Below are 13,003 nucleotides of genomic sequence, written 5' to 3' on the forward strand. Positions count from 1 at the left end.
TGATAATACAGTACTATGTTGATGGGAGTGGGGGGGTACTCTATCACAGGAGGTTGGTGGCACCTTAACTGGGGAGGCTTGTGGTAATGACTGGAGCGGAATAGGTGGAATGGTATCAAATCAAATACATTAAACACGTGGTCTCCAGTTGTTTGATGCCATTCCATTTGCTCCGTCCCAGACATTATCAGCAACCTGCTGTGTAACTCTGTTTGCCAACATGCCTCACATTACTAGACTGGTTAAACCAGACTGAATGTTCAAACAACAGGGAAATGTACCACAATCAGTTTGGATGCCATCACATTGTATTCAGTATTGGGAATTCTATCTGTTGTTGGCTGTAGAGATGGTGCGTGTTGGATAGATAACAGCATGGCAGTGGCATGTAGTCAAGCGATTAGGGGAAGGGGAGGGGGACATGGTGTAAAAGAGGCCCATATTGTCAATCTCATTTTGGTGTAGTGGGGGATGGGAGTAGGGGGTGGAGGGTCAGAGTCCATTGAGAATGGCTCTTGGGTATTGGAGAGAAGAGATCTTTATGCCATTCATTGTCATATCTATTTATACCTTTGAATTAAAGGGATACTCTGGGATTTTGGAAATGAGGTCTTTTATCTACTTCCCATTAATTGTTATGTCTCTGTGCAGTTTGAAGAAAGTTGCTAGCAGATTTTGTATTTTATTTAATTTTTATTTAACCTTTATTTAACTAGGCAAAAGGCCTCCCGCGAGGATGGGGGCTGGGATTAAAAGTAAAAAATGTATAAAAATAAAAATATAAATATCGGACAAAACACACATCACAACAAGAGAGACAACACAACACTACATAAAGAGAGACCTAAGACAACAACATAGCAAGGCAGCAACACATGACAACACAGCATGGTAGCAACACAACATGACAACAGCATGGTAGCAACACAACATGACAACAACATGGTAGCAACACAACATGGTAGCAGCACAAAACATGGTACAAACATTATTGGGCACAGACAACAGCACAAAGGGCAAGAAGGTAGAGACAACAATACATCACGCAAAGCAGCCACAACTGTCATTAAGAGTGTCCATGATGGAGTCTTTGAATGAAGAGATGGAGATAAAACGGTCCGGTTTGAGTGTTTGTTGCAGATACCCATATACTTCTAGTCATTGGCTTGCGAAACTACCTCTAACTACCTCTCTCTCACACACACACACACACACACACACACACACACACACACACACACACACACACACACACACACACACACACACACACACACACACACACACACGCATTCACTGGCCACTTTAATAAATGGACTTATTAATAAATGGATCACTAGTCACTTTAATAACGCCACTTTAATAATGTCTTCATATCCTACATTACTCATCTCATATGTATATACTGTATCTTATACCATTTATTGCACCTTGCCTATGCCGCTCGGCCATCGCTCATCCATAAATTTATATGTACATATTCTCATTCACACCCCTTTAGATTTGTGTGTATTAGGAAGTTGTTGGGGAATTGCTACATTACTTGTTAGATTTGTGTGTATTAGGTAGCTGTTGTGGAATTGTTAGATTACATGTTATATATTACTGCATAGTCGGAACTAGAAGCACAAGCGTTTCGCTACACTCACATTAACATCTGCTAACCATGTGTATGTGACCAATAACATTAGATTTGATTTGATTTTGATTCTAAACTTCCTTCATACTGGACACTTTATACCGGACACATAAAAATGGTATTCACAAATTCATCTGACTCTGGGGAAGTAGATGAAGGACCTCAAAATCTCAAAGTATTCCTTTTAAGTGCATTCATTCAGCGTTTATTGTACCCAGTGAAATCCATCGTACAACGGGAAAAAGTTATACCCAATAGACGTGTTGGTTGTTTAGCAACAAAATCGATGCGCACTCAACTATGAGGAAACACAGACGGGTTTGGTTTAGATTGTTGATAACATGTCAACTATATTTACTCTCCAATGTTTATTGAAAACATAAATACATTTGTACAATGAGCACTGATGTCTCTCAAATACATTGTTACATTAGTTGGTTAGCTAGAGAATTTTAGCCATATTAGCATTGACATGAAATCAGTCAAAACACCTCAAAACAAGACATGGTATCAAGAACAAGTTAAATCGAGCTGAAATGAGCCCACTACGATTCCCGACATGGCAGCAGCTTCTTGTCATTGTTGCTAGTTATCTGACCATTCAGAATCACAACAAAGCACAGCTTCCGGCCACATCGATGCACGCACATCATTTTCGTGACGTTGTGAGACAACACGTCTATATTGCTAAAATATATTTTTGTTGTACTTAAAATTCTGCTTCCCTTTTCAAAAAGCCAAAAGAGAGGCAATAAATAGTCATTCTTTCTGTCTGTCTGTCTGTCTGTCTGTCTGTCTGTCTGTCTGTCTGTCTGTCTGTCTGTCTGTCTGTCTGTCTGTCTGTCTGTCTGTCTGTCTGTCTGTCTGTCTGTGGTGATAATTATGAATGAAGGGCGCCAACCAAGGAAAAGGATTCTCCATTTTCATGTATGACCTCAACCACTGTCTAAAACTAAGGAAGGGGGTTCACACACACACACACACACACACGCGGTTACCCCTGGGAGGAAGAGGGGGGTAAAGTCCATTTTTGATGAGGCAATGTCCAGGTGAGATCACTACTGGACTCTATACTATCTCACTACCGGATGGGTTCATATTTCCATCCTATAACCATTTACACTGATGCATTGCTCATTACAACCTCTTAAGGATCGAAAACCCTTTTTTAAATTTTTATTTACGCCTAAAATGACATGCCTAAATCTAACTTCCTGTAGCTCAGGACCTGAAGCAAAGATATACATATTCTTTATACCATTTGAAAGGAAACACTTTGAAGTTTGTGGAAATGTGAAATTAATGTAGGAGAATATAACACATTAGATCTGGTAAAAGATAATACAAAGAAAAAAACGTGCGTTTTATTTTATTTATTTAAAAAATAAATTGTACCATCATCTTTGAAATGTTAGAGAAAGGCCATAATGTATTATTCCAGCCCAGGTGCTATTTAGATTTTGGCCACTAGATGGCAGCAGTGTATGTGTAACGTTTTAGAATGATCCAATGAACCATTGCATATCTGTTCAAAATGTTGTATCAAGACTGCCCAAATGTGCCTAATTGGTTTATTAATACATTTTCAAGTTCATAACTGTGCACTCTCCTCAAACAATAGCATGGTATTCTTTCACTGTAATAGCTGCTGTAAATTGGACAGTGCAGTTAGATTAACAAGAATTTAAGCTTTCTACCAATATCAGATATGTCTATGTCCTGGGAAATGTTCTTGTTACTTACAACCTCATGCTAATCCCATTAGCCTACATTAGCTCAACCGTCTCACGGGGATGGGGGGCACCAATCCCATAGAGGTTAAACCCACAAAATAGCATTGTTTAGAACTTCATCATTGAGCTTTGACTTTTGGATATTTTGTATAGTATTGAGTACAGATACATGCACACAATAATGTATTATTGTGGATAGTCAGATTAATATAATAGTTACATTTAAACTTTTACATGCTTTGCAAGAAGAACGATTTCCCTAAAAATCCTGTTTCCATGGACACATTTTCTGATAAATGCAGAAAATCCCCAATCAAAATAAACCTCCCACAGCGACCATGTTATTTTTGGGTAGCATATTTGATTCTGAGTTCGAACATATAAAGTTTGTATGTGTAAACTACTTCTAAGACTCATACATTCCGTTTCTCCAAACTCACTTTAATTCGCGCTAAAGACGGAGGCTGTTGCTGACACCTACAAGCTCTCACAGTCTCACTCCATACCCTTCTCTCTCCCAACCAGCTCTCACAGTCTCACTCCATACCATTCTCTCTCCCAACCAGCTCTCACAGTCTCACTCCATACCCTTCTCTCTCCCAACCAGCTCTCACAGTCTCACTCCATACCCTTCTCTCTCCCAACCAGCTCTCACAGTCTCACTCCATACCCTTCTGTCTCCCAACTAGCTCTCACAGTCTCACTCCATACCCTTCTCTCTCCCAACCAGCTCTCACAGTCTCACTCCATACCCTTCTCTCTCCCAACCAGCTCTCACAGTCTCACATCAGAATGAGACGTTCATCCATGTTTTCTCAAACGTCAAATTTAGAAGTTGTTCCAAACGTCAAACTGCAAAGTGTTTAAGGTTAAATGTAGGTTTTAACTCAGAATTCTTAAGGTTAGGCATTCCGAATGGTTAAGGTTTGGGCAAACAAAGAAAATTGTAAAACAACTTTCTATCGCTGGATTTGAACATGCAACCTTTGGAATCAGAGCCAGATAAGAGGCAACATTTTTAAGGTTAGGTTTAAGTTTAGGGATTAACTCGGGAATTCTTAAGGTTAGGCATTAATTCCGAATGGTTAAGTTAAGGGTTAAGGTTTGGGAAAGGCTTCAAATAAAAATATCAAAAACAACTTTCTATCACTACAGTCAAACATGTAACTTTTTGAATCAGAGGCAGAAGCTTACATCCATCTTCAGCACAACACCCTAGGAAAAAGAGAATCCTACTTTAATGCAACAGCACTCACCGTTGCCCCTAGTGGCTGGTTTTGGTAGCACATGCGCAGATCAAATACACAGCTTGAACGCCAAACAAACTGTTTACATGTCCTAATAATTTGAAAGATTGCTCAGAAAACAAGATGTTTTAATCGACATACAACAATTTTGACCTTACGCCGAATAAGATAAGCAGAGTAAGGTGTGTATAAGACTATTGCATAATTTGCCTATTTTCCATAATTAATTTAATATTGAATTATTACTGTGCATGTAAACGTACACCGTGTGATTACTGTATCGGAGTAAGTCAGTAGGAAGAACATTGCAGAAAGTATTGTTATTACATCAGATTGGTTAATTTCTGTGGGACAATTTTCCACGTATGAATATTAATAACCATAAATGTATAAATTCATATTGGGTTCTTACTATTCACTTATTACCTGATTTACGGTCATAAAGATCCTGCAACTAAGCATTTGTAGTAACTCACCAACTCACTAGGTGAGGTAAGACTTGTTTATATACGTCATTATGTTAATCCAATGCTTTGATCACACAAATCTTTTGATGTTGTTGAGATTGACAATCCCTATGGTTGCTCTTTATAGCTATCTTCCTCCAGACTCTGGGATGTAGGGTGTACAGCTTAGTGAGCTCAGGATCAAACAGCCGTCCAGGCAGTTAGAGAAGAAGGGGGGGCTGGAGAGGAGAGGGTTAACAACTGTAAAACAGACTGGAGAGATGCGATGCGTCTTCCTGAAAGTCACATGGTACATTGGCGGGAAGGGGAGGAGGACGTGGAGAAGGAGGGGTAAAAGGAGGGTAGAGGCGGAGGGGGAGAGTAACGAGGAGGAGGGGAGGTGTGTGGTCTTGGACCGTGTTGCTGTGGCAACAGAATCCTGGGTGGGTTGGCCATCAGTGCTGTGTGAAGTCAGAGGCATAATATTAGATGCTGACTGTAGAGAGCGTTGCTGCTGCTGTGGTACCAGTGGAGGAGGGGAGGAGTGAAGCACAGTGGTGTGTGTGTGTGTGTGTGTGTGTGTGTGTGTGTGTGTGTGTGTGTGTGTGTGTGTGTGTGTGTGTGTGTGTGTGTGTGTGTGTGTGTGTGTGTGTGTGTGTGAAGTGTGTGGAAATGTGTGTGTGTGTGTGTGTGAAGTGTGTGTGTGTGTGTGTGTGTGTGTGTGTGTGTGTGTGTGTGTGTGTGTGTGTGTGTGTGTGTGTGTGTGTGTGTGTGTGTGTGTGTGTGTGTGTGTGTGTGTGTGTGTGTGTGTGTGTAAGTGTGTGAAGTGTGTGGAGGGTCCTCATGTCATTTGAGTAATGTGTGTGTGTGTGTGTGTGTGTGTGTCTGTGTGTAGTTGTTTAAGGTTAATTCACACTGTCGCAGGGAAATCCCCTTAAACTGAGAACTAGAATACACTTCCAAATGCTAAACATAATCTCAAGTCTCAATATGCCAAACACATTTCCTTCGTGAATAATCTATCATACTTTTGTCAAGTTATATGTATCTATTATTATGTAATATTGAAGAATAGGTTAGTAAGCGATGGCAATCAAATGTTCTGAGGCAATGATGTGTTGATCAGTAACACTGCAGAGGAGTGTGACGTAGGTTAGTCTCTCTCTCCCTCGCTTTCTCTCTCTCTTTCGCTTTGTTTATAGCTTTCTCTCTCTCAGTCTCTCTCTCTCTCTCTCAGTCTCTCTCTCTCTCTTTCACTCTCTCTTTTTCTCTCTCTCTCTCTCTCTCTCTCTCTCTCTCTCTCTCTCTTTCTCTCTCTCTCTCTTTCACTCTCTCTCTTTTTCTCTCTCTCTCTCTTACTCTCTCTCTCTCTCTCTCTCTCAGTCTCTCTTTCTCTCTCTCTCTCTTTCACTCTCTTTTTTTCTCTCTCTCTCTCTTACTCTCTCTCTTACTCTCTCGCTTATCTCTCCTTGGTAGAGGATTGATCGTATGATTGAATGTCACTTTGCCCATTCCCTTTTAAGGCAGTGCAGTGAGGGAAGGTTGGCTTTCCCATCATAGCTGTATATAAAGATGGAGCCTAGTGACGTTCACTATAATGCCTCCCACATCACAGTCTCACGGCCTGGAACTGGCCAATTAGAACAGGGTCTGGTTCATGAGCCAGTAATGAGGAGTGAGGGAGGGGGAGAGAGAGAGACGGGTGGAAGGAGGGAGGTAGGAAAGGGTGGGTATTGGATGATGCTGATGAATTTGCCCTTGTTGTGGACTGCAGTCAGTGACTATGAGTCATTGTAGTTTTGGGAGGAAGTAGGGGGGTTTTGGGAATAAGGGGTTTAAGGGAATAAGTAAGGATGTTTTGGGGAAGAAGGATGTTTTGGGAAGAAGTAAGGGAGTTTTGGGAAGAAGGGTGTTTTGGGATAAAGTAAGGATGTTTTGGGAAGAAGTAACCCACTGGGCACAGACCTCTTTTCAATGTCTAGTTGTCAACTAACGTGAATTCAATGTGAATTCAACAGAAAATGCCATCATGTCATCGATTTAGGTTAATAAAAGTTGGGTGAAAAAAATAAGACATTCTCTTACGTTGATGACTTTTTGCAAATCCAATCAGTTTTCAATGTTGATTCAACTTAATCAAATTACATATTTGGGTTGAAATTACGTGGAAACAACGTTGATTCAAAGGTTTTTTCCCAGCGGGAAAGGTGTTTTGTGAAGAAGTAAGGGTGTTTTGGGAAGAATTTAGGAGGTTTTGGAAACAAGCAAGGGGGTTCTGGGTAGAAGGGTGTTTTGGGAAGAAGTAAGGTTGTTTTGGGAAGAAGTAAGGATGTTTTGGGGAAGACATAGGGTGTTCTGTGGAAGGCATAAGGGTGTTTGGGGAAGAAGTAAGGGTGTTGTGAGGAAGATGTAGGGGTAATTAGAGGAAGAAGTACAAGTATTTTGGGGAAGATGTAAGGTTTTTTGGGGAAGAAGTAATGGTGTTTTGGGGAAGTTGTAAGGGTGTTTTGGGAAGAAGTAGGAGTGTTTTGGGAAAGAATTAAGAGTGTTTTGGAAAGAAGTAATGGTGTTTTGGGAAGAAGCAACATGGTTTGGGGAAGAAGTAAGGTTGTTTCGAGGAAAAATGAAGGATGTTTTGGTAAGAAATAAGGATATTTTGGGAAGAAGTCTGGATATTTTGGGGGAGAAGTAAAGGTTTTTTGGGAAGAAGCAGTAATTTTGTTTTGGGTAAGAAGTAAGGGTATTTTGCAGAATAAGTAAGGGTGTTTTGAGAAAGAAGTAAGGGTGTTTGAAGAAGAAATAATAGTGTTTTGAGAAAGAAGTAAGAGTGTTTTGGGGAAGTTGTAAGTGTGTTTTGGGGAAGCAGAAAAGGGTTTTTTGTGAAGAAGTATGGGTGTTCTGGCAAGAAAAAAAGGTGTATTTCAGAAGAGAAGGATATATTGAGGAAGACATAGGGTATTTTGTGTAAAAAGTAAGGTGTTTCGGGGAGAAGCCAGGGGGGGTTTGAAGAAGAAGTAAGGATGTTTTGGGGAAGACATAGGGTGTTTAGGGGGGGAAAGTAAGGTGTTTTTGAAAGAAGTTAGGGTGTTTTGGGAAGACATAATGTTTTTTGGAGAAGAAATAATAATGTTTTGGGAAGAACAGGGTTTTGGGAAGAAGTGAGTGTGTTTCGGGGAAGAAGTACGGTTGTTTTGGGGAAGAAGTAAGAGTGTTTTGGGGAAGAAGTAAGAGTGTTTTGGGGAAGAAGTAAGAGTGTTTTGGGGATATATAACAGTTTTTTGGAGAAGTAATGATGTTTTGTGAAGAAGAGGGTTTTGGGAAGAAGTAAGGTTTTTTTGGGAAGAAGTGAGTGTATTTGGGGGAAGAAGTAAGGGGTGCTTTGGGAAAAAGTAATGGTGTTTTGGGAAGAAGTAGAGCTGTTTTGGGGAAGAAGTAAGGGTGTTTTGGGAAGAAGTAAGCCTGTTTTGGGGGAAGAAGTAACAGTGTTTTGGGAAGAAGTTAGGCTGTTTTGTGGAAGAAGTATAGGTGATTTGGGAAGAATATAAAACATTTAAGAAGTAAAGATGTTTTCGGAAGATGTAAGAATGTTTTTGGGAAGAAGTAGTTGTGTTTTGGGGAAGTCGTAAGGGTGTTTTGGAGAGGAAGTAAGGGTGTTTTGGAGAAGAAGTAAGGGTGTTTTGCGGAAGATGTAAGGGTGTTTAGGGGAATAAGTAGGGCTGATTTGGGAAGAATAAACAGTGTTTTGGGAAGAAGTTAGGCTGTTTTGGTGAAAAAATAAGTGTGTTTAGTGAAGAAGTAAGAATATTTAGAAGAAGAAGTAAGGAGGCTTTGGGAAGAACTAAGGTTGTTTGGGGAAAAGGGTCAGAGGGGTTTGGGGAATAAGTAAGAGGTTTTGGGAAGAAGTAAGAAGGTTTTTGGAAGAAGTAAATGTGTTTTAGGGAAGAAGTAAGGGTGTACTTGGGAAGAGGTAAGGAATTTTTGAGGAAGAAGCAATAGGGTTTTGGGAAGAAGTAATGGTGTTTTGTGGAAGACCGAAGGGTGTTTGATGTAAAAGTAAGGGTGTTTTGGTTAGAACTAAGGATGTTTTGGGAAGAAGGGTGTTTTGGGAAGAAGTGAGGGTGTTTTGGGGAAGAAGCAAGTATGTTTTGGATAAGACTTAAGGGTGTTTTGGGGGAAAAGTTAGTGTGTTTTGGGAAGAAGTAAGGATATTAGGGGAAGAGGTAAGGGTGTTTGGGGAAGAAGTAAGGATAATTTGGGGAAGAAGTAAGGGTGTTTTGGGGATGATGTAAGGGTGTTAGGGGAAGAAGTAAGGGTGTTTTGGGGAAGAGGTAAGGGTGTTTTGATGAAGATGTAAGGGTGTTTTGGGGAAGAAGTAACAGTGTTTTGGAACAAGAAAGTGTGTATTTGGGAAGAAGTAAGGACATTTTGGGGAAGAAGTAACAGTGTTTTGGGAAGACGTTAGGCTGTTTTGGGGATGAAGTAAGGGTGTTTTGGGAAGAAGTAAACAGGCTTTGTAAAAAGTACATTTGTTTTGGGGAAGACGTAAGGGTGTTTGGGGAAGAATATAAAACATTTTAAGAGGTAAAGATGTTTTCGGAAGAAGTAATTGTGTTTTGGGGAAGATGTAAGGGTGTTTTGGGGAAGATGTAAGGTTTTTTGGGGGAAGAAGTAAGGGTGTATTGGGGAAGAAGTAAGGGTGTATTTGGGAAGAGATGTAAGGAATTTTTGAGGAAGAAGTAAGAGTGTTTTGGGGAAGACGTAACAGTTTTTTGGAGAAGAAGAAAGGATGTTTTGTGAAGAAGAGGGTTTTGGGAAGAAGTAAAGGTTTTTTGGGAAGAAGTGAAGGGTGGTTTGGGAAAAAGTAATGGTGTTTTGGGAAGAAGTAGAGCTGTTTTGGGGAAGAATTAAGGTTGTTTTGGGAAGAAGTAGAGGTGTTTTGGGCAAGAAGTAAGGGTGTTTGAGGAATAAGTAAGGATATTTGGGGGAAGAAGTAAGGGTGTTTGGGGAAGAAGTAGGGTGTTGTGATGAAGAAGTAACGGTGTTTTGATAGTGAGACTAGTGTGAAAGCCACACTACGTTTTGATAGTGGGACCAGTGGGGAAAGTGACAGTTGTTGGGCATAAAGGCCAGACAGATGAAATAATTAAATCCATAAGCCAGACTGACAGAAGACAAACCATTTAGTAAAGATGTTCTTAGATATATGATGTAATCATCAGCCAATCCGCTGTACTCACGCTGATAATCTTTAATGTTGATTGTAATGTTGTTCTCTAGTCTGTGATAGAATAATCTCTCACTGCAGAAGACTTTGAATCTGATATTTCAGCATAATTCCCAATACCATTGTCTAACACCACAAACATGCACTGCAGTAAAGTTTTGCCAATGACCAGTGTACTGGGACACAACAGTCGCTATCCATGGCCTTGACATGTAAGATACAACGTTCAAGCTTCCTAAAATGTTTTACATCTAGCCTAAATCAGTTAACTCAATAAATTGGATGAACATTTTCAATAACTCTCCATAATGAGCCTACCCCAATTACAAATCAAATGATTTCTTATCACTTTGATGTTAAAAAATTTATAATTGTTTACAGTGCTTCAGTCAGCCAGTACAACAACACTGGTCCCTTGTCGTTGGGCAGTGATTCAATATGCTACTTGTATAAAAAATACTATCCAAAGCCAGAATGTCAAATTGATTACGATAAAACACGCGGATGGCAGCCAGGCAGGGATGGCCGTCGGCGATGGGTTTTAAGGATTTGAAGGGCTAACGAGTGAAACTCTATAGTTTATAGCACTCAAGAAAATGGAACTCCCAATCAATAAATATCGAGTTCATTACCCTGAGAGGTGGAGAACCTTGTCTTGGCTTGCCAACATAACAGGTTCGTCCCAAAATTGCAACTTTTCCCTATATAGTGCATTACTTTTGACCATGACCTCTGGTCAAAAGTAATGCACTACATAGAGGATAGGGTGCCATTTGGGAATAAAATCATAACGTGGATGATATACGGCCGATGCAGTAGGGCCTGACGTTGGCTATAGTGACGCTAGAGCGCCCCCTAACCGTATAATGTGATACTGCAGAACAATATAATTACACTAGGCTACTATCATGGGGATTAATGGTCAGAGAGATAGCCATCTCAGTGCATTGTCCTTTGTCCCGAATAAAAGTGGCACGCGGGACAGTATTGAATTTCAACAATCCGCGTGTAGGCTACAAAAGCACAAGGCACTAGGCTAGATACTGTGTTGTATGCTGTGTGTGACTGACTGACTGACTGTCGTTTCAACGGTTGACAATTGGCATGTGAATACCTACTGCCACTCTGAACTGTCATGGCAAAATGACCTAAAACAGCTTAGAATATAAACATTTCATTTTTAGTCAGATATTATTGTTTCCAGTTAAGGCACTGGCACAGGAGGATAATCACGAGGGTCTTAGAACTATGCTAATTTGGATAGACCCGTGTTGTAGGCTGCAATTCCATGGTCCACAAAAATATCTAAATCAATAGTGTATAGAATTCTGAGTCTGACACACAAGCACAATACACAACAGCATACTGACAATAATCAGTAAATATCCTTCGCCTAAAATCACCCATGCAATAATAAGCACATAGATCACATAACTGTCATGAGGGCAAAGGTAGCACACAAGGAACAGACAGGTACATGGCACTTGACAGCGCCCTGATCATTTCCTGTGTAATCATATAATGGATAAGGAAACCTACCGTCTGTGTGTTCTATGGCTCGGTAGCGAACTGCTTTGATTGTGCGCTACCAGTTCGTCAATGAAAGGACAGGGCAGATCCTAAATCCTATTCTCCGTTTGAGACGCGTTTAAAGATGGGAGCATTGAGTGTAGCGTACCCCCCCACCCCTCTTGGTGCGTTTTGGTTCTATCTGAGTCTCTGCGTACGAGCGAGGGGTCCCATCTGGCTAATTATGTTATCGCTGTAAACCTGAGAGCTCGTGAAGGAGAGCTGGGAGAGAGTGGGGGAGGGAGCTGTCCCCTCTTCCTGGTGCTGAAATAGGATACACATCCACACCAGATTGAGTGGTCTCTGTCGCTCTCCTGTTTGATCTCTCTCATTCATGTTTGTTTCCAACATCAACGTTGCTCGAATTAAGGATAAAAAAAAAGTGTTTATATTCATTCATTCATTCCCCCAAAGACATGTCTTTTGTATAGAGGTAGTTGTTTTTATTTAGACCTCACGTGAGCGAATCCGTAACCGCATCCTAAACCAATAGCGTGACAGAACGCGTTTCTGTGAATTGAAGTGACGCGATGACGTGCTCACTCCACTAGGTGTCGACATTTCACTAGTTTACATACCTGTCAACCGACGACAAGAACATGTCAAGTCACTTCATGATGAATTTCCTTCTCATTACAAACGTTCACAATTTCAGCCTCTATAGTCCGAAACAACTGATGCTCATACGTTTTTCTTTCTCCCTCTATCTTTCTCAAACAGTCCAAATGCTTTTATTTCCATAACTTCAATGACTCAGAGAGGATGAACCACCAATATCAGATTTTATATTGCATCTTAGCTTGGGACTACTCGTCCACTAGATAGTAGCATAATACTGAGGCTGACACAGTGGCTGTGTCCGACCTGGTACCCTATTACCTTGATAGTGTACCACCTTTGACCTTTGACCAGGGCAGTGGTGCATGGACGCTGTTCTACCCTACGCTGTATCTTAGTCTCTGCATCCACGGCAACATGTAGACATACAACTCATATAGGCTAATGATGGTTATAAACATGTAGACATACAACTCATATAGACTAATGATGGTTATAAACATGTAGACATACAACTCATACAGGCTAATGATGGTTATAAACATGTAGACATACAACTCATACAGACTAATGATGGTTATAAACAT

General features: G+C 40.6%; 1 protein-coding gene across 1 annotated transcript in view; it reads right to left on the bottom strand.

Annotated features, from left to right (window-relative positions):
* Positions 1-12,253, bottom strand: part of LOC106566170 (mitogen-activated protein kinase kinase kinase 12) — a 66,241-nt gene extending 53,988 nt beyond the window's left edge. Inside the window, exon 1 of the mRNA XM_045691945.1 lies at positions 11,829-12,253. The gene's annotated coding sequence lies outside the window, so the exon portion shown is untranslated. The remainder of the gene's footprint in view (positions 1-11,828) is intronic.
* Between the last annotated feature and the right edge of the window lie 750 nt (positions 12,254-13,003).

Source organism: Salmo salar, chromosome ssa12, assembly GCF_905237065.1.
Source record: "Salmo salar chromosome ssa12, Ssal_v3.1, whole genome shotgun sequence".
Classification (NCBI taxonomy): Eukaryota; Metazoa; Chordata; class Actinopteri; order Salmoniformes; family Salmonidae; genus Salmo; species Salmo salar.